This window comes from Cyanistes caeruleus, chromosome 30 (assembly GCF_971803275.1).
Source record: "Cyanistes caeruleus chromosome 30, bCyaCae1.hap1.1, whole genome shotgun sequence".
Classification (NCBI taxonomy): Eukaryota; Metazoa; Chordata; class Aves; order Passeriformes; family Paridae; genus Cyanistes; species Cyanistes caeruleus.
In genome coordinates, this window is record NC_141730.1 from 420526 (window position 1) to 447423 (window position 26898).

Here is a 26898-nt window from a genome sequence, read left to right on the forward strand (position 1 = left end):
AGTTGATATGACTGGCAGTTTGGGCAGGTGGCCACGATAGCTCTGACTTGGTCCCTACATAGATGGAACATGTGCATGAGGGCTGGGACATTTTGGTGGAAAAAGACATGGGATATCTTTGCCTGGGCAAAGAAGTCCGGCACGTTTGGTGTCCCAGCCATCATGGCAAGTGCATCCGCCCTCCTGTTTTTCTCTGCGATGGCTCCTGGGAGCTCAGTATGTGACCTCACATGCATTATGCGAAAGGGATGCTTCCTGTGGGAGATGAGATTAATTGTTTTAGAAAACATCTTCTATAAATTGATGTTGTGGTGAGATTTTTTTTAGCTTATTAGCAGAGTTAGAAAATTTTGTGTTTATCTTTCTTTGGCTGGAGGCCTGGGGCATTCCCCACCCCTTGCCCTCCCCTGCCGTGGCAGAGCCCGCCGGGGCTTTTTTCCCTCCTGCTCGCTGCCGGCAGCTGCGTTTACCGTTTTCACTGGCCCGGGTCAAATTTAGGTTGGAGACTTCTTTTAATAAAGAATGATCAGTCCTCATAGCTACTCCCGCAAGACACGCCAAATCAATAACCACATTTATAGGTTCTTGAAATCTCTCAAATGCTCCGATGATGGCTACTAATTCTTCTAGTTGTGGTGACCCTTCCACCACCTGGACATCAGACTTCCACTTCTGCATCCTGGGTTCCTTCCAAGTCATTACTGACTTGTGGGAGGACCCTGAGCTGTCAGTGAAAAGAGTCAGAACCTTGAGAGGTGCCTTACTTGGGATGAATTTGGGGATCAGATTAAAAGCTGAATTGAACAGATTATGTTTGGGATAACGGATGGAATTTTGGTCTGGGTAGCTCTCCAGGGCAAACTGAAGGCTCTCATTGAATTGGATCAAATGTTCCAAATCCTCCACGGTAGCCAGTGGTAAGTAAATGCATGTGAACTCACATTCCACGAGAGAGTGGAGGCAAGATTGGGCCTTCTTGACCAATTCTGCCATTAATTCCTGAGTGGTAGTTATCATCTTAGCCGACTGATGGTAAGGGAACACCCACTGGAGGATAATTAGGAGGTCTTTTGAGTGAGTGTTCCATTGGAAATTGAGGCCATGAAATTGAGGGGCCTTACCTAGGATGGCAAACTGGAAAGGCAGGCTGGGCTTGTAGCAGTGGGCTTGCCATGAAGACAGGGCCTCTTGAACATTGGAGATGGGCTCCCGGGCCTCCAGCATGAGGGCACGTGGTGAATCCAGGTCCTAGCTGGCACGGCGTAGGTTGAAGAGTGGCACAAGGACCTCTGTTGTGATTCCCAGCAGGGGACATACCCAATAATGGACGTACAGAGTTGGTGGAGATCATGCAGTGTCCTTGGGTCATCCCTGATCTTAAGCTGCTGGGGCACGATGGTCTGCCCACAGATCCAGAGTCCCAGGTAGGCCCAGGGGCAGGTGCGTTGGATCTTGTCCTCACAGATTTTGAACCCAACCTCCTCGTTGGCCTTAATAGTCTTATTCAAGTCACATCCAGGTATGAGTCACCTGGGGCACAGACCAAGATATCATCCATGTAATGGAGTATTATCACCTCTGGGAAGAGGCTCCTGATGTGGGACAGAGTGTGGGCCACGTACCACTGGTATATCCTTGTAAATTTTTCATCCCTTGTAGGAGGACAAGCCAGTGGTAGCGCTTTAGAGGGGTGTGTGTGTTAGAGGAGAGGACAGAGAATGCAGAGTGAGACGGATGGAGGGGAATATTTAAAAAGCAGTCTTTTATATCAATTACTGCAAGTTTCCAGTCACAGGGCAACACTGATGGTGAGGGCAAGCCGGGCTGCAGGGGACCCATGTTCTCAATGGCCTCATTTATCTTTCTGAGGTGGTGGAGGAACCTCCACCTGTCTTTGCTGGGCTTTTTCAAGACAAAGACAGGGAAGTTCCAAGGGCTGTTGGTCTCCGTGATGTGGCCCTTGGAAAGTTGCTCCTCCACAGGGGCTTCCAGCGTGCATAACTTTTGGGTAGAAAGGTCGACCCACACTGGATGGTCTTGTTTCCAGGTGAGCCGAGGGCTGGTAGGTGTTGCGTGCTCAACAGTGGTCCCAATTAAAAATCCCGACTGGGGATTGATAGTGAAGCCCCTCATGAGAAAACAGGTCCCCACCCCAGGCCCTCACCACATAAGGTTGAATGGTGGCCATTTTGCCCTCAGAACCTCCCACTACAACATTTCTCTTGCTGCAGTCACACCTCCAGTCCCTGATATCATCCCTGCCATGGGCTCTGGTTCCCAATCTGCTGGCCACTCGGAGTGGGCCATGATGGTGACATCCACTCCGGTGTCCAGCATGTCTGGGCGGCAGATCTTCTCCCTCTGACAGAACAGGCTGCGCCCCACAATGGGTTTGTTGGAGCACATAATCTGCACCCACAGAGTGGTGGGGTTGAGGGGAACCTGTTCTGGATAACGTAGAGGCACTAAAAAGGCCTGTGTGATAGGAGTCTGTTGGGATGGGTAGAATGGAGGGTCTGTACATGCCTGGGAGACTAAAATTTTGTCTCCTGGGTATACAGTATGAATTTTAGGGAGGACATAAACTTGTTCAGGAGAGTTCAATGGGTCCCTGATAATTAAGATGTCCCAAGGACGGTCCCCTGGCCCATACTTCCCAGTTGATAACTTACGGAAGCACTCATCAGTTGAGTCAATTGACAGGTCGCTTACCAGCTGGCGCCAGGTTCCTACCTGAACCGCTCAGGATGCAGGGTCTGCTCCAGATGCGCTGGCAGCTGTGGAGCTCTCGGAGCAGGTGTCAGGTTCTCCCTTTGCTCTGCAATGGCCGGCAGAGGGGGGCAGAACGGCTTCTGACTTGATGTCATAGCGCGGGGCTGGTTCACGCTCTGTGGGGAGTTTCCCAGGAGCTGCTGGTAAGGCTAGCATTGTTGTGGCCATGGATGGTCCTTGCAGGAGTCAGTTGGTGTATTTTGCCAGGGACAGTCCTTAAAAAAATGTCCAGTCTCTCCACAATAGAAACACCTATCACTGTTTCTTACTACTGACGCAAATGCTCCCAGTCCCCCTTCCACAATACCCTTGGTCACTTCCTGTGCTATGGTGTTTCCAAATGACACACGCCGGGCGCAGGCTTCTACCATCTGTTCAATTGTTGCTTCAGTGTCAAGGGGTAGGCTTCTCAAAATTGCCTTGCATTCAGGATTGGCGTTTGCCATGGCCATTTAATTAAGTACCTCTTTCCTGGCCTCTGGGATTTCTATTTGTCTTTCAAGGGTTATTTTGAGTCTGTCAACAAACTTCATAAATGTTTCATCTACCCGTTGTTTAATGTTTGCAAAACTTTGTGTTGGGATTGTGTCATGGGGGGTAGGGAGCAGAGATGTTTTTACTGCGGTGGCAATGTCGTTCACTGTGGGTTGGGTAAGCTATCTAGTTGATCTTGGGGCTTCTGGAAGTCACCTTCTCCCACTAATTATTCAACCGACAGATCGGGTGGATTGAAATATTTTGCATATGTCTCTAGTAAAGTTTTTAAATGCTTTTTCGACTGCCTTTCCCACAACATATACTCAGCTGCTAAAGGAGGCAGCTGGTAATATTTTTTATGTTATGGGGGACCAGAGTGTGCATGGAGAAAGTGATTTCCAGGAGGTTCTTGAAGAAACGAGATCTTTGCCCATGCTCTTTGGCCGCCTTACACAGTTCTTTCAATTCCCCATAGCGTATTGGCTAGCATAAAACCCCTCTCTCCTGCTTCCAAACAAGAGGGAAGGCTGAGATTTGTTGGCCAGTTCCCAATCCCTGTCCCAGGTGGCTTCCCTCTGGGTCCTGGCCCAGCAATCCTTAGAGCCGACGGTAGAGTTGGGGTCTGAGGAGTCGCTGCTCTCATGTGCCGAGGAGGATGGAGCGTGCTGGATAACTGCGCGGGGCTTCCTGGGGCAAACCGGAGCCGCTGAGTGATGGGTGGCAGGGGAGGCCAAGATGGCCTCCTTCCGGTCGCCGTCATTTCCACTTCCTGTCCCGGTGATGAGGGGACTGGAAGGGGTAGGATCATGGCAGGGGACCAATACCAGAGAGAGAGGGAGGGCTGGGATCCATGTCAAAAGGGGTGTTCCCAATGGAGGGGGAGTGTCCAGTCACGGTGTTAGGAAAAAGACACAACTTGGGGGGGTTCAAATAAACTAGGGTGTTTATTAAGGAAAAAAAACAAGGGGGAGGAAGGGATAATGGGAGAGGGAGTAAAGAAGAGAGGAAAGAGAAGAACAAAACCAAAAAGGGCCTGGGTCTGAGGATTGAGGAATCCTCTGGCCAAATGGGTGATTTGGCCCCAAGGCATGAACTCAGCAGCACTGCAGTGAATGCAGCTAATCTGCACTCAAATTTATATAATTATCTCTAAAAGAGATTTAGACCATAACCTGCAGTGTCGGGTCCTCTGCTGCAGCTAATCCACTGTTAAAAGGAGAGTTCTTCCAATCTCCTAGCTCCTTTTATAATCTCTGTCCCCTCAGCTTGTTGTTGGTAGTCCCACTCCTATAGTTTCTGTTGATTGGTGCTGGTAAAACCTTCTCCTCACACAGTCTGCTGTCATTGGGGTAACTGTGGCTTTTGGCAGCAAAGTTCTTCATTAGTACACACTGTTGCCGTGGTGTTAAGCTACGATTCTTCTAGAGCAGGTTAAAAATACTTTGTACAATGCTGCATGCTGCTGGCAAGAGGATTTGCTTTGAGGCCTTTGAAAGTGATAAACTTAAAAGGGATTAGTAAATTGACAAATAACGCATCAATAGAAACAAATAAATGAGCAAAGGATCATAAAAATAGGGACAATGCCTATCACTACTGATAATCTTGTTTATAGAACCATTAAACATTTAATTGGAAGACATAAAAAAAACAACCAGTACAATTCTATAATGACTGTAATAAATGGAATTGATTTGTACTAACTGAATTGTAACTATTTGGCAAGTTATTTCTAGAAGCAATCAAAAGAATGTGTTACAAGGCAGATGTATCCCTTTACACATGTTATATGTTAAAACTGAGGTACAGGATGTAGTTTGGAAGATAAGTGATGTCCCAAGATGAAAATGGCCTTGAGATGGACAAAATTAAAATGACTTTAGGCATTGGGCCTAAAAATCAGTAAATATCAGACTAATTAGTAGACTTACATAACAACGCTTAGTACACACGCACAAACCTGTAAGGTTATCCAAAGGACAACGAGGAAGAGGAGAAGCCTTCACCAAAAGACTACCAAAAGAAGACTGAAGACCCCCTAACAACAAGTGAAGCATGCGCCGTGAAGAAAAGTGACGTCAAATCAGAAAAATTCCAAATAGGGGGAAACTTATGGGAAACATTAATGAATATGTATTAGCATACAGTTTAGAAGTTTAGCTTGAAGTGCTTTGTTTTGTACATGAGGCAGGGTGGGGAACCCCCTCCGTACCCCAGTGGAAACCGGTCTGAATCTGGCTCCTCTTCAAAGGCAGAGTTAATATCTTGCCCCTGCATGTCCACGATCAATTTAAAAGCATTGGATATTTCTTCTCTCTGACTCTCCTCCCCCCTCTCTAAGGGTGTTGGTGCCAGCAACACTCGCTCCGCAGTGGGAGGTAAAGATGGCTGCTGCTGGGATGCAGGTAGATTTCAGGGTTCAGAGCCTGTGGAGATTGCTTGTTAATGATCTTAATTAACAAAAGGCATGGAAAAAGCAGCAAAGGTAGCTGACCTCCTACAGCATTCCACAGCAGGTTTCTAAAAGCAGTCTCAAGGTCTATATCAAACAAATTCCTCTGCATCCAAATGAGAAAGCTTCTTAACCCTTGATTAGTAGGATAATTACTTTTTATCAATTTTTTTATTTATAAGAAACATCCCTCTATTACTTTGCAATTTGATCACTCACCCTAAATTCCCCAGTCCTCACCTGACTCATCAAGGCCAGAGATGAAAGCAAGCACATCTGCTGTTCTCGTTGAGCGAGAGACTGCATAGGCTTCTTTTCAACCTCTTCTTGGTGGTCCTTGGAGTCTTCTTCTCAGACTAAAGCTTAATTCCCGGGATAACGTTCACTGGGGCTTTCTGGATCCTAGAGATCGCCTTCACAGAAGCACCAGATCATCGAGATGAAAAACAAGGGATGGGACTACCATGCTTTGAGATGATTTATTGCTCAAGTGAGCCAGATAAGGCATCAGTCTCAAGGCGTGAGATTTGGAGAGGAGCAACAAGTCAGCCATAGCTCAAGGTAGTCACAAGTTTCTTCTTCACACTGCAATATATCACATTTTGGTCCAACAGGCAGTTGACATGAAATTTGTTTTTACTTATTAACTTTTCACCTTTGCTTAATTTTGCTGCACTTCAGCTGTCTCTTAGCCACTAAGCTGACAGGTCACATACACATCCACACACCTCTATCACAGCTTCTAGATCTCTAACCTACTCTCTAAATCACACTATTGCCATTCAAACTTTATACTAAATTATTTCATATTATTTCTTGCTTACTCAAAACATATTCTTACTTATAATTGTAGATTATTATTCTTACTTATAAATAATAATTGTAAATAAATAATTGTAGATTTTTATTCTTACTTATAAAATTATAATTTTTCTACTTAATGTTTGTGTACCTTTATCATTACATTAACCCAAGCTCTTTCCAAGGCTGCAGATTGAACCCTTTGGCATCTGTGGAAGTTTCTATTTTTCCATTTCCCACATGCCATGGGTACAGCTTTTGACATTAGCTTTGGCAAGAAGAAGAGCCAAACCCGAGGGAATATTCTGTTATTTCCCTTTGAATTGTTTGGGATTCATGCCCTGTTGATTTTCAGTGCAGTGGGGACGTGAAGCTGTATATTTAAACCAGTATGTGGCCAAGACACTGTGTCTCATGAAACTTCTTTGACAAGAAGCCCAGTTGGCACAAATGCTGCCTTTCCACTTTTCTGTTCATATTATCCAGCCAGGAGATTTAGTGCTGGTTAAGGAGTGGACAAAGCACCACTGGTGGCCAAGTGGCATGGACCTTTCCAAGTGTCACTGACCACAGAAACAGCTGTCAAGGCAGCTGAACACAGGTGGACCCATCACACTTGGGTCAAGGTCTCTGCAGCCCCAGAAATTTGGACGTCTCGGCTGGAGGAGAAGGAGGGAGTCACAGGGAGGCTGTGACTGACACTCTGCAGGAGGGGACCAGAGCAGCAGCCAGGGCGTTGACATCGCCTACTGCTGGGGTCTTCATTTCTTCATGCAGGAACAGGAACGACACAGCACCAATACAATGATCAGATGGTTCATTTATTTTCTAAACTGGGTTACATTTATACTGTATACCAATCTGTACACATAATTATCTCCTCTACAATTGGCTGCATGTACTGTTCACACACTTATATAAGCATATTATTCAATAACTACATTTAGGTCTATCAGACCAGAATTTATTTAATTTTCTCTTTTTCTCATCCCGTTAGTTCTTTATGTTCTTTTACAGACCACGACTTGTTCCTTCTGTGTCTGACAACCTTGTCTTCGTTCTTAACTCTTTCTCTTCATTTTGCAATTTGTTCTAATGCAGCCCAGAGTTCTGTATCTCCCCCTCTTTTCTTAAAAATTTGAGTAACTAAATTGTGCAACATTTGTTGAAGTCATTGTAACAAACAAGGAAGAATCAGCATAAAACTTAGAAATACAACCAGTAACATTATTGCTCCTATGATCACTGTTTGCCACCAACCCCTTAAACCGAACCTAGCAAGCTGTCATGGTTTTAAAGCAGTAACTAAGAAATTACTAGACAACTTACTTATTTCTTACTGTGAGATATGGATTAGAACAAGAGCAAAACAGGCTTAAAACTTAAAAGGAATAAAGAAAGTTTTTAACAAAACTACAAGAATAAGAAAATTAAAATAAACTTCCAGAAATCCCTTTTTTCTTCCACTACCCAACCATTCCCTTGTTCACATGACAACATAGAGAGAAAAGACTTTGGAACTCTGGTGTTTAAACAGTCCCCAGTTCCTTCTAGAGTCTTTTCATCAGTCTCTGTAGAGAAACAGAAGTCTTCTTCTGCTAATCTATGGAGTTTCTCACAAGAAAACTATTTCTGTTATAGCTTTCTGTTTCTCTGATGCCAGCTGCCCGGAAATATGTCATCAGATTTTCTCCTCCCATTTCACATCTCTCCAAGGTGTGTATGGGTCACTGAGCTTAGGGATTTTATTTTTAAGGATAAGTCATTCAAAGGCAGAAGTCTTCTTCATCTGTCTCTGTGAGCCTTCCTGGAAAACAGTTTTCTCTTGGCCTCTCAAAGCTTCAAAATCTTCACTCAACTCAATTCCAGCAACTCACAGTATTACAAGTACTCTCTCTCTTTTGCTCAAAAGTTACACTTTGAATATCTTATTCCTCTCAATACTCTTATCATGAATTAAAGGAGTCTTTTTATACTATTATTGTTCATCTCCATAGCTTTAACAGAAAGATATTTCAGCTGTAAAGCATCTCCGTATTCTCTCTTTCTTATTTAAACTTAACTCTTTTTTTCACTGTTTTTGGTGGTTCTATGATGTCTTCTCTATGTTGATTGTCTCTCTCTTTCTCTGTTTTTCTGAGAAAAGGAGTAATCTGTATGTTTATCCAGGTAGTAAAAGAATTAAAAGCTTTAGGAAAACTGCAAGAGTTCATGGTGTTAAGTTTCAGTCTAGCAGCAAAAACTAAAAACCAAGCTCGGCTGACCAGCGCTGCTTCTCTTCCCCCTCCCCCCCTCCACCCCGCGGCCTTGTCGGCCTGGAGAGGGCGGGGAGGAGGCCGAGACAGAGCCTTGTTACCTCCTCAGAAGCCGGAAACCAAAGAGCATAAAAGAATTCTGTCTGTACTTCTTAAGGAGGTGTTTACAAGTTGAATTCACTTTTTAATGGTCAGACCTCCTGTCAATTCTTGGAAATGACTGATAATTGGTCAGGAGGAAAAAACTCCCATCAGCCACCAGCAGCTTCAACTTCCCCTCTTTCTAAGCTGTCTTAAAGGTAAAGCTACCTCATGACAGTAGGAAATTATTAGCTTCCTCTGGACACATTTCTTTTTCCTCTTATGTTTGTTTTATGCATCTTCTAGTTCATCTCTCTTCAGCTTGCAGCATCTCTTCAGTAATTTGAGTCTTACAAGAATTTTTTCAGGCTCTCTCTGCCCTTTAGCAACACCTTCTGTTTCTGGTCCACAAACCTTGTCTTCAACTGCTTTTAAACCATCCCTAACAGCTCGATGGGCTTTTTGGTGTGCATCCTGAATGGCCCGTTTTGAGGATCCCCTATCTAACCTTTGCATGTGATACAAAAGTTCAGACATTGCCTTTTCTTGTTTATGCAACAAATAACAAGTTGCTCAGGCTGAAGTTTAGGGTGAAGTGTTTCATCAGTTTCCACAGGAAGTGACACTTGAGATGGATTAATCTGCTGTTCTGATGGAGCAGGTGGGGCTGACTGAAAAGGTGAAGGATGTGCAGGCATACCAGGCATATCAGGCAATGATGGTACTGAGGGAAAAGACTGAGGCACCGTGGATCTGTTATAAATGAAATTAGAATTTCAGACAACTAGGTCTATTTAATTGATAGCAATTTAATAACCAAAAAAAAAAAAAAGATACAATTTAGTGAATTGAATACAAGAATACAATTTAGTAAAAGAATACAATTTAGTGAAGAACAATTTGATATAAAAGAAATACAATTTAGTAAAAGAGTACCATTTAGTAAATATATTCAGATATCTATATCTATATATCTATATGTGAATATAGCTTGCCAGTGACTGAATATGGTTAAGGCATAAGCAAAACCAGCCGGGGTATGGGGAGGGCTTCTCAACCTGTCTCACGTACAAAACAAAGCACTTCAAACTAAACTTCTATACTGTATGCTTATACATATTCATTAATGTTTCCCGTAAGTTTCCTTCCATTTCCCATTCTTTGACTTTATGTCGCTATTCCTCAGGGCTCATGCCTCACTTGTTGCTAGGGGGTCTTTAGTCTTCTTTTGGTGGGCTTTTGGATGAAGGCTCACACTCATCCTCATTGTCCTCTGGATAACCTTACAGGTTGTGTGTGCGTACTAAGCGTTGTGTTATGTAAGTAAGCATTGTGTTCCACTAATTAGTCTTACATTTTATAATTTTCAGGCCCTATGCCTAAAGTCGTTCCAACTTTATCCATCTCAAGGTTGATTTCATCTTGGGACATTACTTATCTCAAAACTGTACCTTAATTTTAACATGTAACATGTGTAAAGGGGTACATCTGCCTTGTAACACTAATTCCTTTGATTGCTTCTAATAATAACTTTCCAAATAGTTACAATTTAGTTAACATGAATCAATTCCATTTATCACAGATCTATATCAATTTCCCTTCCTCCCCAAAATTCTCTCTCGGATACCGGACACAGTTTTTGGGGTAATAATATCATTGGTTTTCAAGAAATTATTTTCTTCTTTGTAATTTTTTCTATCTTTTTCAGCTGCTACAAAAGCCCGAGCAGCAGCTGCTGCAACACAAGCCTGGCCTTTCATTGTTTCTACCATTAGCCTTAGAGTACGATGGGTAGATACCAACTTTCCAGCTTCTTTGTCCCTTGTTTGAACAGATTCCCCACGTTCTGCACCAACATTAGTCTATGTAGCTGTATCATAAAGCGGATCAGCATTTACAATGAAAGCTTGTTTTCTACACCAGAGAAGCAATGCAGCCAAATCCCCTTCCTTGATCTTCGTCTCTGTTTTTCCTGTAAGCTGCAACAAGCTTTTAATAGCAGCCTTTTCTATCCCTGATACAGCGACTCCCATGCTGTCGATATCTGATCCTTTCTTTCCGGCTTAGCGCGGATCCATTCCTGCCTCTCTCGGGCAGCCCGGCTTACCTCCGGTAACGCCGGCCGACAGCCCCCGCCTTCTCCAGCTTCTGCTCCCAACAGCGACGCTTGATTGTGTCTCGGGGTCACCAGTTTCCCGGGGCCTTCATTTCGTCATGTGGGAACAGGAACAGCACAGCACCAATACGATGATCGGATCGTTGGTTTATTTTCTAAGTTGGGTTACATTTATACTGTATGCAAATCTGTACACATAATTATCTCCTCTACAAGTGGCTGCATGTATTGTTCACACGCTTTTATAAGCATATTATTGGATAACTACATTTACATATATCAGAACACAAGTTATTTAATTTTCTCTTTTTCTCATCCTGTCAGCTCTTACTTTATGTTCTTTTACTGACCATGACTTGTTCCTTCCATGTCAGATAACCTTGTCTTTGTTCTTAACTGTTTCTCTTTATTTTCCAATTTGTTCTAACGCAGCCCAGACTCCTACAGCCTACCCACAGACCGTCTGCTGAAATTGTCTGTGTGGGCATCCCTCCTTTAGAATCTCCAGTCACTGCAGGGCTAATACTTGCTGTCATTGTTTTCTTTACGTTAAGTGGTTTCTGTGCCTTCATTCACCACAGGGGGTGTGGAAGACAACAGGAAAATTAGATTAGGAGATTATATTACACCACAAGAATGTTTTTCTTCATAATCTTACCTTTCTATTATCAGTTAATTTTGAGCCAGAATTCAGAGAATATTTTTTGAATCCTAAGAAAAGAAGTAGCAAAAACCTTTAACTTTAGCAATTGTTGGGGCTGCAGAGGACCAGGGAGGTCTGAAGAGTGGCCATGGGTGGCCAGCCCAGTTGAACCTAAATGGTGAGTCAACATCCTGAGCAAAGTCCATTATAGAATGAGATTTTAGGGTGAAGAAAGAAGTCCATGTTGACTTTATTCTTCTGAAAGAGACATTAATTGCCTAAATAGAACAAGAGGTTTATATGTGGGAAAAATATATTTCTGACTGGACTTTATCTTAGAGTTTATCTATTAGGAAAAGAAGGGGAGTGTGTAAAAATGATTAAATTACTCAAACTGCTGCTTGCAAATAGATGCCAATAAAACAGTAGTGAAACAAATAACAAAAAGAATAAGTTACCTCATGTACCAGCCCAAAAATGGAAAGAATTGGAATGGGATGTATTTTCATGGTTACCTAGTGAACTATGGGTTAAACAAATGCTTCTTCCCCTCTTGTGTGCTGTAGCAAGTCTCATCTTTTTACCACGCATGATCCCTGGCTTTGTGCAACTTACTCAACATGTGCTCAAAGGGATGCAGGGAGGAGCCATGACTACAGATCCAGAAATGGCTACAAAAGGAGAAAAAGTTATGTCACTGCAAATAATTGCAAAACCAAAAATGATCCAGGAACAGAAAATTAAGTCAATGATAACTAAAGTTTGTAAAGACAATTATTTAGAAAATGAAAGAGGAGGGATTGAAAGGAATAAGAGAGATCTATCTTTACAATCAACCTGTGGGTCTGCTGGTAAATAAAACTAGATACTGAGAGGTAAAGAAACAATGGGAAAGATTCCACTGATTGATGAAAGGAGTGAGAGGGATTGGTCTTTACAAACAAACTGCAGGTCTGGTCATAAATAAAGTTAGATGCTGAGAGATAAGAGAAACAATGGCAAGAATTATAAATTCTATAGGAATTCCAGTGATTGACACAAGGAAAAGAAAAGGGGAGGGTATACATTAGAAGGGAGTCTTCAGTATTAGGCATTTCAGGAAGCCTGTACCTCTCAAGTACCTCAGCCAATGGGGAAAGAGAAAGGGAAATCAGGATAAAGAGGAGGCTGTGTCCTCCAAAAATTTGAGAGACCCCAGGAGAAATACCCCATGGCCTCTCCTTTCATTCCAATAAAGTTATAGGACTCCTCTGTCTCCTTTTTAGACAAAAAACCTGCTGGTGTTTGGACTAATTTTCCTGACACTAGCAAGCAGAAAATATTGTAAAACCTTCCAAAAGGTGCAGGGTATTGGGCTGGGGGGGCAGAAAGAACACACACTCATCCCTCTCCCCATTCCAGACACATTAACATTAGAAAAGCTAACCCTGTAATGAATTGTGGGGGACAGTGAACCAGCCAGCGATACTGCCGTCCTTCTGTAGAGGGGAGAGAACCTTTAGGAGCCACCTGCCCCCAGCAGGTTTCCTGTTTCATGTTAATTTTATGTTTGCCATTGGTTATCTCCTTGGAACCACCCTGACCTACAGAGCATAAAAGGTCACTCTCTCTGTAAGCCTCCTGGCATTCCTTTGCAGATTTCTTGGGGCAAAGAGCTGGATTTAAAGCCCTCGAGAGATCAGATAAGAAGCCCCATCTGCTCACTCCTGCATCGCTTTGACAAGCTGAATTCATTCACAACAGCCTTGCCAAAGGCTAAGAGCAGAAATCACTATTGAAGCTGTGAGGTCTGGGGTCTCTGCATCCCACCACCACCCAGCGAAGCAATAATGAATAACCCTGCATTTACTGCAAACTCCGAACCTGGAGATGTCTTGTTCACTGATACCTCAGCCAAACACATTGATGGTAAAAGTATAGAGCTGCTACTCCTAAAACAGGAATGGAATTGGTAGAAGGAATCAAAAGGTACATAGGTAAGAGAGTTAGAAGACTCTTATTGGCAATAAAAGAGAAAGCAAGGATGGTGTACGGTAATTCTTACGCAATCTGGGCTGGTGCCACACAGTGATTTTGTCAGTGGAAATGTTCATTGGCAAGTGAATGGAAAAGAGGTTTGGCAAAGGCAGGATTTGAATGGTTGATTTTACAGACTCAATCCTAACAAATCTATATAGGATGGGTTAAAAGCCATGTGAATGACAGATTTTACAGATATAATAGAATGATAAAGTGGATCAGCTGATAAAAGTCAGAAAGATAAAAACTGATCCACAACAGTGATACCAATTTGATAAATGGTTATGCTGTAAATTAGGGCATACTGGAAACTCTGTTTTTTGCCACACAGGGCAGAGACAGACGATTGATCTATGTGGAAACAGTATTCTTACAGAGTCCCCAGTGCCAGCTGAGGCTTAAACAAAACCCCAAACCTGGCACAACCCCCACATATCAAAAGTAACAAAACACTCTGGTCAACTGGCCAGACAATTTCTACTGGACTTCTAAATACATCTGTTCCTAGTACACGCTAACAGGTGGAGATGATATCTGAACTGACAGTTGCCACTAAAAGCAGACATGCTGATGGAAAAACTACTGTTTCAGAACTGCTGACTGGTTTTCCAGTCTCCCTGTCCCAAACTCTGTGCAGAGTGACACTCCTGTCTCGGTACAAGTTTGGTTTCCCCCAAAACTTGAGAAGTTGTTTCTCAAGGAAGCCTCGCAAGCCCCTCCTACACTGCCCCCGTCTGGCAGCAGTGAGCATAGCGCTGTGTTTGCGACGGGAGGCCAGAGATGGAACCGCTGCCGTTAACTCGCTGTGCCAAAAACATATCCATTATTGCTGAAATTCTGTTGTCTTGGTTTCTCTAATAACCTTGAATGCTTAAGTATACCCTCACTAGAAAAAAGACTAGAAGAAAGACTTGGAGGTGAGACAAAGAACCACTCAAGCAGCAGCGAGAAGGACTGTTCACAACCTGCACGGCTGTGAATGCTACTACTGCTGCTGGACCCCTAGCAGCGAATCAAACCACAGGGATGGACACAGAGAAACCGTGCGGGACTAATAACTAATAACTAGTGATTCTGCTGTAACCAAAAATGACCATGATGGCACTCTTTATATTTTTAGGCTTACAGGCCAATGTTTGCAGTAATGCAGCATGGCTAATCAGCCATCCCAGCAAAACTAACCATGTTGTTTTTCCTAAACTCACATACAACAATTGTACCTGACCCTTGAAAGGGCATTTCATGAAAGCATTCAAATGGTGAGAACCTCATACCAAACATATTCTCCAAAAGTCTTTCCCCAGCTGAAGTGATGCTCCTTTGGGAAGGAGAGACAACTCAAATTTCCAGAAATGAACAAAGCCTGAAGATACAATCAATACCTCGAAAGAAGAATTTATCAATCTTCCAGAAGTAATTTTAAAAAATCAATAAACTTTGGATTTCCTTTTGGCTTCCACAGCTACCAGCACCAGTTGCTGCGTATGTGTAGATCAGACTCTGCGAATACAGACTGATGTAAAAGAAATTGGAAGGAACACTAGAATCTTTCAGGAAATACAAAAGAACCAATGAGAAAATATATTTAATGGAGTAACCTCATAAGTTCCAAATTTAAATGTGGCCATTAAGAAAACTCATCGGCGTAATAACCATAGTTCTAACATTAGTGTTCCGTACATTTTTTTCTATTACAAATTTGTAAAATTGGATTGAACAAGATGTGTAAATCTGACAATAACGATTTTCTCTCACAAGCTATCAGAAGAATGAATAACTATTCTATGTAAACTTGTTTACATTAAATTTTAATTAATACAAGTGAAATACCAAATAATTTGATCGTTTTTATTGCTTTGTTTAACATTTGTATATGTTTTGTAGTTTTCTGCAAGTATTGCTTTAGAATACTTGCGTCTTCCCCCTGATTGTCACCGTGGGTAGAAAAAACTTCTCCTTTAATGTAACTTGAATTTCCATATGACCATGGAATCAGTTTTGCTTACCTCTTCAAAAGAAGACATAAAATTCCCAACTGAAGTAATATCCTAATTAGGTAGAAACAACTGAGTTTCATTACGTCTTTGATTCCACTGAGACAACCAGACTATTCTATAACACACATATAGATGTGCTTAAATGATTGTAAGGCTGTCTAACACTTGATATCTTAAACAAGAAGAACGCTAGACTAAGAAGTGTGAATGGAAGTGAAAAGATCATCTGATCATCTGTTAAAGTTCTTCAGTCCTTACAACAGAGAAACTACATCCACAAACTCGTCTTTGTTCCTGATTGCATCTCATCCTTCTATGATTTTAGAACTCAAGGTGTGGGGAACATCCTGACTTACATGGACTGGTAACAAAACAAGTTAAGTCACTTACTGGATTGTCTCCAACTACCATGAACACTCTGAATTTATGCTGTATTTTGTAATCTCTTGGTTTATTACTAATCTTTTTATATATATATATAAATATAAACATATGAATAACTAAATATCAAAATATGTATATGCTACATAATCTAATATATAAAAGACATAAACTGAAGACACAGCAAGTGCTTCTTAGCAATACCAATAAAGTGTTTACCATCTTTTAATGAAATAGTGAAGCTGAGGAGATCAATGTGTATCCAACTACTCGATGATGTTGTATGCGTAGATGAAGGTGGATGCCTTTATAACACAGAGACAAGAGGTACCTGTGCTGCCACACCATGAGGTAAAGCCAAGGCCTTCAGTCCAGGGGTGGAATCTGGCAGGACTTCCCCCTTACCACAGAAGAGCTTATCAGTTCTATCAGCAGGTGCAGTAATTCCCCACATTCTGCCCCTCACGTGAACAGGTGAGTTAACCCAGGCCGGATGGAATCCACTAAAAGAGTTATTGCTGACACCAGAGAGATGGGATACAATAAACATCTCTGCTGGTAAGGAACAACTTGCCTTGAGAACAAGACATGGGAAGATAAGCTGGAATTTCTGACTGACAGACACTTCACTTTACAAACTATAGAAGCTACACAAACTTTCACAGAGGCAGAATCTTCTACACACACTGCAAACGTGTAGGATGTCTTGAAGTTCGGATGCATCTACGTAGATACTTTAAAGGAAATTGTGGGACAGAACTTTATGTGTACTCCATCATCAATTAGATGGAAGTCACATTAATTCCTGATCTATACTTTTTCCTCACTAACTGTAATGTAGGTACCTTTTATTATCCACTCTATTTTTTATCTAGCAGTGGCTCATTTTGTTTTGTCCTATTGTCCTGGGTTGATTATGATGTTAAATTGTATCCCCATTTGTCCACCTAACCCAGACACAAGTTTTGTATTCTTAAAATTTCATCTAAGAGTGAAAGTGAATGGAAAAGAAGCACCGAGTCTGTTATCAGAAACTGTACGTGCTCCCCCCACATCCTGAGAAGAAGTTTTGATTACAACACAGACAAACAGCAAGACACAGATCACCTTGACTTTTCCAACTAGCCAGAGCAGTGAGGTCTTCCTGGACTGTTTTCTTTCCCTTTTCCTTGAACCTGCTCTGAACTGGGGAGTCAGGGGAGCACCGGGAGCTTGCACCCATAGGCTACCGAGAGCCCAGACTGGGCAGCGGCATTTTCCAGCGCCAGAGAGATTGAAAACAGAGCGAACACCCACAAGAAAGAAACCCTCTGATTTTTGTCATCTCTTCAGAGTGGCGAGAGTTTTGTAATCTGATATTGTTCATTCTTGTGCTGGGTAGTGCTGTGCCTGTTAAATACACAGGTTTTTTTCCAGTTCTCTCAAAAAAATCTCTTCCCAAACTGGTTGGGAGGTGAGAGAAAGAAGCCATGTGAGTTTGCTTCCCTGGGGTGGAGCCCATTGGAGGTTTTCTCCCAAATTTGCCCTAAACCAAAAGAAATACATTCATTGGCGCATTGGCGCCCAATGTGGGGCATGAGAGAGTGAAAAATCCCTGTACTAATTGTACTGAAGTGACAATTACTTTGTATTGAGACAAGATAAAACAATCCCTAGCCATCCAACCATGCTGTTTCAATTAATAACGTCTTTTAAAGTGCAAACCTTCATGTGTTTCTAGTCACTAGGCTTTTTTGAAGTTTTAATACCTTTATTATCCCTTAGTTTATTTTCTTATCCAAAACTAGCCCCAGTATTACCTCTAACACATAGCTTTTACAATAGAGGAACACAAATTAAAATAGCTGAGCCTAGTGATTATAATTTCTAAAAAGTTGATTCAAGTGCTAAAATCTGTTCCAAGTATAAAAGATTCAGAAGTATGGTTATGCACCCAGTTTGTTAGAAGAAGAGCAAGAAATGAAGCTTTTCAACCTTTCCTTTCCTTTCTTTCTTCTCCTCTGAATCTCTTACATCACTATTAGAGAGTGTTCAGTTTCCCCTGAATGTTAAAGAGACCATCTTTCTAGCATTTAATCTGACAAGTTTCCTCTATACAGTCTTCAACCTCTCTAGAATGAGAGCTGAAATTTTTGGAAGGACTGATAAAACCCCTGAACCAAGCGTGAGAAATCCTGAGTGGTGTGAAAAATAAGAAGATATAAGCCAAATACTGAAGCAATTTTCTAACCCTATAGTTTAAGACTTTCCACATGAACAAATTCAGAATCCAGCTGAAGTAGAAAAATACCTAAAAGAAAAGTGTCATGATGATTCCAAAGAAAAAAAAAATCATTACAGTAAACTAAGCCCTAGCATATGCTTATCGTACATTGCTAAATACTGTAAAGCGGCAAACAAGACAAAAAGAACAAAGAAATAAATCAAGTTATCCCAGTTACTCAAGCTGCAGCCAACCTCCCAGTTACAAAGCTGATAGCTAAACCAAACAACAAACCTCAACCAACAGCTGTTACTACTAACACAAAAAGTAGAAAGTGCACAGACAAAACCGATCAACCAATAGATGATGATGATGATAATGCAAGAAAAAGACCCTCAGCACCCCCTGACATAAAATCAAGAGTCAAAACAACTAGCACAAAATCAAAAGCTAATATTGAGTCCTTTTCTCTGAAAAACCTTCGTGCCCTAAGGAAGGACTACACTTGACGACCTGATGAATCTATAATTAGTTGGTTAGTCCGTCTGTAGCAGGTGAGGCTACAGTTCTGGATGGTACTGAAGTGAAGCATCTGAGATCCCTGTCACACGATCCAGTTATCGACCAGAGAATGATGAGGGGAGCTAACCCTCACAGTCTCTGGGCACAGGTCCTGGAAAGTGTAGCCCAAAGATATCTGTGTGTAGATGATCTCTACATGCAGCAAACACAGTAAAAAAACATCGAACAAGAAATCCAACACCTGAAAGAAATGGCAGTAGCAGAAATTATCTTTTCAAATGACATACCAACTAAAAATCCAGACTTAGTGCCATGTACATCCATGGTGTAGTGAAAATTAGTACGACTTAAGCCACAAAAATATGCATCTGCTTTAACAATGATAAAGCGAGATGAAAAGAAGAAGAGCGTGCTAGATATAGCAAAAAAACTCCGAGCATACGCAGATGCCGTGCATAGCCCCACACATACAAAAATCACAACTATAGAAACACGTCTGCAGAAATGAAAAGATAAGGTAGAAGAGAATCACAAAAAACTTAGAGATGAAATTAAAGAAGACCTTCTCCAAATTTCAGCAGTACAGATCAAAAGTCCTGGTACTCAACACAAACGTTCCCCAAATCGAGAGAGAAAGTATACCCCATGAACTGAACTGTAGTTCTTCCTGCGTAATTGCAGAAAAAACATAGAGATAAAATGAGAAATCTACTGCAGCTCTGACACAACAAGTGTGTGAATTAAAGGAAAAGTCACAAAAGAAGTTCCACAAAAAAAAAACAGCTCAGTTACCCGTAACCAAACTGCAAAGTATAATGATAATAACATGTCCAATCCCTTTAAAAGAACCTCCAAAACCTATACCCAAAGAAAGAAAGATAACCAAGCCTAGAGGAGCCCTGCCTGCCTCTAGCCAAGTAGAAGCTAAGAAAAATTGTGGTTTTTAGACTGTGTAGATTCGTTGGCCTGGCACATCAGAACCACAAAAATACAAAGTTTTAGTTAATACTAGTGCACAGTGCACATTGATCCCATCAAAACCTGTGGGGGCAAAATCTGTTTCTATTGCTGGTGTGACACAGAGATCGCAAGATTTTACCTTCGTAGAAACAGATGTGAACCTAACTAGAAGTGAGTGGAAGAAACACCCTATTGTGACAGGCCCGGAGGCCCCATGCATTTTAAGAATAAACTACCTCCAAAATGAGTATTTCAAAAATCCAAAAAGACTCAAGTGAGCATTTGAAATAACAACTGCAGAAACAGAAAGTGTCCAACAACTGAACACCTTACCTAATCCATCTACAGTAAGACTTCTAAAAGTGAAAAAACAACAAGTACCAATTACCACCTCGACAGTACACTGCTGACAATATAAAACAACTTGAAATGCTGTAATCCCCATCCATAAAATGATCTGAAAACTAAAAAGCCAAAGAATAGTCAGCAAAACCCACTCACCCTTCAACAGTCCCATTTGACCTGTACATAAATCTAAAAAAAATAAAAATTGACTGTAAAGTATCTTACATTAAATAAAGTGACTCCATAGCTGAGAACTGTTGTGCCAGACATGCTGGAGCTCCAATATGAGCTAAAGTCCAAAGCAGCAAAGTAGTACACTACTATTGATATTACCAATGCATTTTTCTCCATTCCCCTGGCAGCAATATGCAAGCCTCCATTTGGCTTCACATAGAGAAGAGTGCAGTACACCTAAAACTGACTGCCCCAAAAGTAGAAACACAAGCCCACCATTTACCATGAACTGATCCAAGCTGCCCTAGAAAAAAATAAAGCTCCAGAACATCTACAGTACATAGGTGACATCATTGTGTGAGAAAACACAGCAGCAAAAGTGTTTAAAAAAGGAGAAAAAATAATCCAAATCCTCCTAGAAGCTGATTTTACCATCAAAAAACAACAAAGTTAAAAGACCAACTCGTGAAATTCACTTCTTGAGAATAAAATAACAAAATAAACAGCATCAAATTCCTACTAATGTCATCAACAAATCCACAACCATGTCTCCACCAACTAATAAAAAAGAAACACAAGCTTTCTTAAGTGCCATAAAGTTTTAGAAAATACATGTTTCTGAATACAGTCAAATTGTGAACCCTCTTTACCTAATCACCCAGAAAAAAAATAATTTCCGCAAGAGCCCTGAGCAACAACAAACCTTTGTTCAAATCAAACAAGAAATCGCTCATGCAGTAACCCATAGCCCAATCAAAACAAGACCAAATGTAAAAAATGTACTCTACTCTACAACCAAGAACCACAGTCTGTCCTGAAGCCTTTAACAAGAACTGTCTAGTAAAACTCAAAACCGACCATTAAGATTTTAAAGTCAAAGCTACAAAAGATCTGAAGCCAATTACACCCCAACAAAATATAAAATCTTAGCAACCTAGAAAAAAGTCCAAGCTGCCTCAAAAGTAATTAGCACTAAAGCACAATTCCTCCTAACACCCCAACTACCAATACTAAAATAAATGTTCAAAAAAAGTTTCCTCCACCCATCATACAAGCAATACCACATGAAGCAAGTAGATTGCTCTTATCACACAACATGCCCATATTAATAAACTGAATCACCCTGAAATTTTAAAAATAATTACAAACTAGCCTAAAAGTGAAAATTTTAGTCCCACAGATAAAGAACAAAAAAAATAACAAAAGCTGAAAAAACTCCACCATATAACCAGCTACCAACAAAAAAAACATGCTATGCTCTTTTCACTGATAATTCCTATCACATCATAAAAATAAACCAAAAGTAAAAAGCAACTGTATAAAACCCCACATGAAAAATCACAAAAAACACTAAAACAAAAAGGAAATCAAGTCAACTTGCAAAACTCAAAGCTGGTCAACTAGCTTTAAGTATTGCTGAAAGAAAAAAGTAACCAAAGCTCTACCTCTACCCAAATTCATAAATAGTAGCCAATGCTCTGTGAAGATAGTTAAAAAAGTAAAAAAAAGCTAATTAGCAGCGTAAAAGAAAACCAATTTGAGCTGCTAAAAAGTAAAAAAATATTACTACCAAAATAAAAAAACTACCAATAAAAATCTGCCACATAAATGCCCATATCCCCAAAAATAAAACTAACAAAAACCACCAAAATAATAAGCAAGTAAATCAAGCTGCAAAAATACAAGTGTCAAAAATAAATTTAAATTAAAGACATAAAAAAAGTTATTCCTAGCCCAAAAAGCTCATAATACTTCAAATCATCAAAGTAAAAATGCCACCTATAAGTGAGCACAAGACCAAAATGTAAATTTAACCATAAACAACATTTCTCAAGTTCTTCATGACTGTAAGATGTGTGCTACAATCAAACAAGCCAAGCAATTAAAACCCCTCTAGTACAATAAGCAATAATCCAAATACAAGTATGAAAAAACCTAACAAATTGACTACATCACACTACCCCAAACCCGCCAAGGCAAGCGCTACATGCTCACAATAGTAAAAACCACCACAAAAGAGTTAAAAACCTACCCTGTGCCTCATACTACAACCCATAACAAGACCAAATTATACATAGTAAATAATGCAGAAAAATAAAACAACACGATGTATACCTCAAAAAGACCTAATCATTAAGTAAAAAACTACTACCATTATCTGTACATTAAACCATGCAAACATGAAATAAAAAGAAATGTGTAAGTGTTAAAAGTATGAGCAAATTAAAAATAGTGTTTTAAGTGAGTAAAATAAGAAAGTGAAAAATCCTACAGCTCTCCAGCGTAAAGCCTAAATTCAATAACTTAGTGTAAGACGTAACAAGAACATGATAAATCTATTACTTGCATTTTTTGAGTAAAACAGAAGAAAAGTTTTTATCTATGTATATGTGTGCAGTTAAAATATTAGTTTTAACAGTAAGTTGACGATATAGAGATAAAAAGTAGAATGTCCTAAGTTAATTATCATGTTAAATTGCATCCCCATTCGTCCATCTAACCCAGACACAAGTTTTGTAATCTTAAAATTTCATCTAAAAGTAAAAGTAAGTATAAAAAACACCGAGTCTGTTATCAGAAACTGTACTTACTCCCCCGCATCCTGAAAAGAAGTTTTAACTACAACACAAACAAACAACAAGAAACAGATCGCCTTGACTTTTCCAACTAGCCAGAACAGTAAACTCTTCCTGAACGGTTTTCTTTCCCTTTTCCTTAAACAGATCAAACCTGCTCTGAACTGAAAACTCGGAAGAGCACCAAGAGCTTGCACCTGTAAACCACCGAGAGCCCAACCTGAGCAACAACATTTTCCAACGCCAAAGAAATTAAAAACAGAGCAAACACCCACAAAAAAACCACAAACCTCTAAATTTTATCATCTCTTTAAAACAATAAAGTTTTATAATCTAATATTGTTCATTCTTGTACTGAATAGTACTGTGCCTATTAAATAAACAATTTCTTGCCACTTCTCTCAAAAAAATCTCTTCCTGAACCAGTTAAAAAGTGAGAAAAAGAAGCCACGTGAATTTACTTCCCGGGGGGGGGGCCATTAGAAGTTTTCTCCCAAATTTACCTACCAAACCAAAACAAATACACCTATGTACTAAGTAGTCTATTTAAAGTCTTATGTCTGTTAATCCTTTGTCAATTCTATAAAGAACTAATTTTGTAATAAACCTAATCAGCCATTCTTAAGAACTTGTGCATGAGAGACATTTGGGGTGCAGGCTGCCTCAAAATGAGCTGCTGCCACAAAGCTGAGACAAAAGCAGAACTTGTCTAAACTTGTCTCCGTTTGTAACAGCAGAGCCCAAACACAGGCGGAGGAAGAAGGAGCAGGAGCTCCCAAGAGAGACTGGAAGGATGCCCTCCCTCTGGTCTCACTTGCTTGGCTTTCTGACAGGCTCTGAGGCAGGGGCTGCGATTCCTCAGTTGTGGGGCCCAGAACCAAACCCGGGATCGCGGCACTGCCTGACAGCGCTCCGGACCCCGGCACGGCTGTGTGTCCCAGTCTCGGCCACTGTGCTGCTGCTTCATTTGCTCTTAGGCACACCCACAGCTCCCTGTTAAGCCCAGATGCTTTCTGGTTCTGCCCTCTTCCTGATCCTGAGCAGGGATGGAGCATTGCTGTGCTTTCAGGAAGCTATTCTTGAAAGCCTCAGGCATTCTAAGCTCCTTTGCCCTCTGTGGATGCTTGCCACAGAATCCCTCGCAGCCAGCTTCAGGGCATACTCAGCTTGGCTCTTCCAAAATCCAGGGCTCAGGGTGCTCAGCAAGACCTTTAACTCCACAATGCTGTGGAACTGGACCTTCAGCACAGGGACCTTTCCAGCCTGATCTGCGCTCGTTCCTCTGCGCCTCTGCACAAAACACAACGCAGGAGACAAAGGCGGGAGGGGCCTGTGTGTCACAGGGCTCAGGATTTGTGACCCTTCAGCTCCACAGACAGGCAGGTTAAGTGAAAAACTGTTTCTCGATGGAAGGCAAAGGAAAGCGATGAGCTGAGAGGCAAAAAAGGGGGTGGCACAGTCTGAGGGCTGCAGGGAGGGAGCTGTCAAAAGGGAGGGGAAAAAGAGGGTATGGGCAGTGTCTGAGGGCTGCAAGGAGGGAACTATCTACAGGCAGGGAGAGGGCTGAAGCCACACGAGCTTCCCACAGGCTCAGCTGTGCCAGTCATTAGCTGTGCCTGGAGCTCCAGCTGGTCTCTTCTGGTATCAAGGTATTCTCATCTTCCATGGTACCTGGAGGCCTTCAATGAACAGTGGTTCTTCTGAGCCGGCAGATGAGCGTACTTCTGCAGCTCTTTCACTGAATATCAGCTGAACTACTGTTTGTTTGGGAAGGGCTGTCATTCCTCCTTAGGGCTCGAAAGGCTGGAAGAGAGGGGAACACAGCCACAGTCAGAGCCCGGATCTGTGGGGAATCCTAGGAGAAAGTCCTGCCAGGGCCATCCCAGCTGGCTCTTGCCAGGGTCACAAGAGGGAAGGGGCCAACAGGATCAGCCACAAGGTCCCAGTCAAAAATCCGCACCCCCCCAAACCACAGCCCCGCGTCCCTGAAATCTCCGTGGGCTCTGCCCACACCACCCCTTGTCCACACAGGTAGCGAAGCCCTCCATTGCAGGGGCAGAGATTGCAGCTCCCCGCGCCAGGCCCCGCGGACAGCCCTCACTCACCCTTACTGAAGGCCTGAAGATCTTTCTTCTGCCCCCTCATGGGCACCTCGACCACCTCTGAGAACGCAGAGCCTGTCAGGGCCCCGGCAGCACAGCTCCCTGCCAGCGGCGCTGCCAGCCCTGGGGCCACAAGCCCTCCCGCCCCGGCAGGGCTCAGCCCCAGCCCTTGCCGCATCCTGACTCAGCCCAAGGGCACGGCTGCCAGAGGCCGGCAGCAGCCCCGAGGGCAGCCGGGGCTCCAGGGCGCCGGGCCCGGGTGCCGCTGCCGGGACAGCAGCAGCCGGGGCCGGGGCCGAGCTGCGGCGGGGCGGGGAGGGAGCCCGGGCTCGTGGCTCACCCATGAACCTGATGGTCGCTGCTCGCAGGGGCTCCTGTGGGTTCTGCAGGTACGGCAGGGCCTGGTGCAGGTACTCGGCCGCTCGGCTCTCGTCCTGTGCCAGCTGCAGAGAGCGGCAGGAGGGAAGGGTTGGTGCAGGCTCTGCCCCTCGGCCGGGCGCTGCCTGCGGCCAGCCCGGGCCTCCCATGCCCGCCCAGCCCTGAGGCACCGGGCAGCAGCCACTGGCGCCGGGCTCTGGAGGGGGCAGAGGGCCGGCTGCTGCCCGGGGAGCCGCGGTGCCGGCCCGCCCCGCAGCCCCAGTGACTCGGGGCTCCATCGGCAGCCGGCTCGGGGCCACAGGAGCCTGGAGAAGAAGCCGTGCGGCCCAGGGAAGGGAGCGGTGTGTGGGGCGCAGGCTGGAGCCCCTGGGTGCAGCACTGGGCAGGGGCCACAGCTGCCAGCTCCACACACTGAGCACCGGGTCCAGGGGACTTCTCTAGGTTGAGGCTGGGACTTCCAGGCTCTCCTTAGTAGGCATTCTTTGAACCTTCATGCGTGATACACCTGCAGGATCTGTGTCGTGGTTTTAAACTAATAACTAAGAAAATTACTTACTTCTTGCTGTGAGATATGGATTAGAACAAGAGCAAAACAGGCATACAACTTAAACGGGAAAAAAACAAAGAAAGTTTATTGACAAACTACAATAATAAGAACACCAGAATAAACTTCCAGAAAAACCTTTCCATCCCCTATCTACCCACTATTTCCTTATTTACATGACAACAGAGACAAAAACTCTGGAACTTTGATGGTTAAAACAGTCCCAATTCTTGCTACAGTCTTTTTACCAGTCTTTATAGAGAAACAGAAGTTTCTTCCTGTTAATTTATGGAGTTTCTCACAAGAAAACTATTTTTGTTATAGTTTTCTATTGCCCTAATATTAGCTGCTCAGAGCTGCTATTATTAGAGTTCACTCCTCCCATTTTCACATCACTCTGAAGTGTGTATGGGCCATGAGTCTAGAGATAGCATTTTTAAGGATAAGTTATTCAAAGGCAAAAAAAGTCTTCTTCATCTGTTTCTGTGAGCTTCACCAGAAAACAGTTTTCTCATTGCCTCTCAAGGCTTCAAATCTCCCAGCACTTCACTATACTATAATTACTCTACTTTTTACTCAAATTTACACTTTGAACACTATTCCTCTGTAGATCTTGTATTATGAATTAAAGGAGTTCTTTTCAGGACTTCATTGTCCATCTCCATAGTTTTAACAGAAAGATATTTCAGCTTAATTAAAGCATCTTCTTAATTCTCTACCTTTCCTGAAGCTTCTTTTCTTTCCTGTCACTGGTAGTTTATAAAGTCTCTTTTCATGTTGATCACTCTCTTTTTTTCTTTCTGGATAAAAAGATTAATCCGCAAGTCTCATCTGGGTAATGAAAGAGTTAAAATCTTGCCCAGGCTTTTGTAGATAATTCGGTGATCTCTGCCGAACAGGAGCTGGAGCCGTCTGCGATGGAAGGTTCCTCATAGCTGCTCTGGAGAGTGTGGTCACTGCTCCAGCCCTCTGCAAGTCCAGGGCCTCTCTCTTTCTTCACTCGGCAGTTTCTAGTGAATATAGTTACAGCAAAACCTGCAGCCGAGCCAGAGATCGGCTCGGCCCGGCCCGGGGAAAACCTTCCCCAGGCCCCCCCATCT

General features: G+C 42.5%; 2 long non-coding RNA genes across 2 annotated transcripts; both read right to left on the bottom strand.

Annotated features, from left to right (window-relative positions):
- Nucleotides 1-7302: 7302 nt before the first annotated feature.
- Nucleotides 7303-14439, bottom strand: LOC147648777 (uncharacterized). Its single transcript, XR_015279846.1, has 2 exons — nucleotides 10946-14439; nucleotides 7303-9591 (listed from the first exon to the last, which is right to left on the bottom strand). It is a non-coding gene; the product is annotated as an uncharacterized LOC147648777 (long non-coding RNA).
- A 2440-nt stretch (nucleotides 14440-16879) lies between these two features.
- LOC147648778 (uncharacterized) lies at nucleotides 16880-25183 on the bottom strand. The gene is made up of 2 exons (XR_015279847.1): nucleotides 24880-25183; nucleotides 16880-24577 (listed from the first exon to the last, which is right to left on the bottom strand). It is a non-coding gene; the product is annotated as an uncharacterized LOC147648778 (long non-coding RNA).
- Between the last annotated feature and the right edge of the window lie 1715 nt (nucleotides 25184-26898).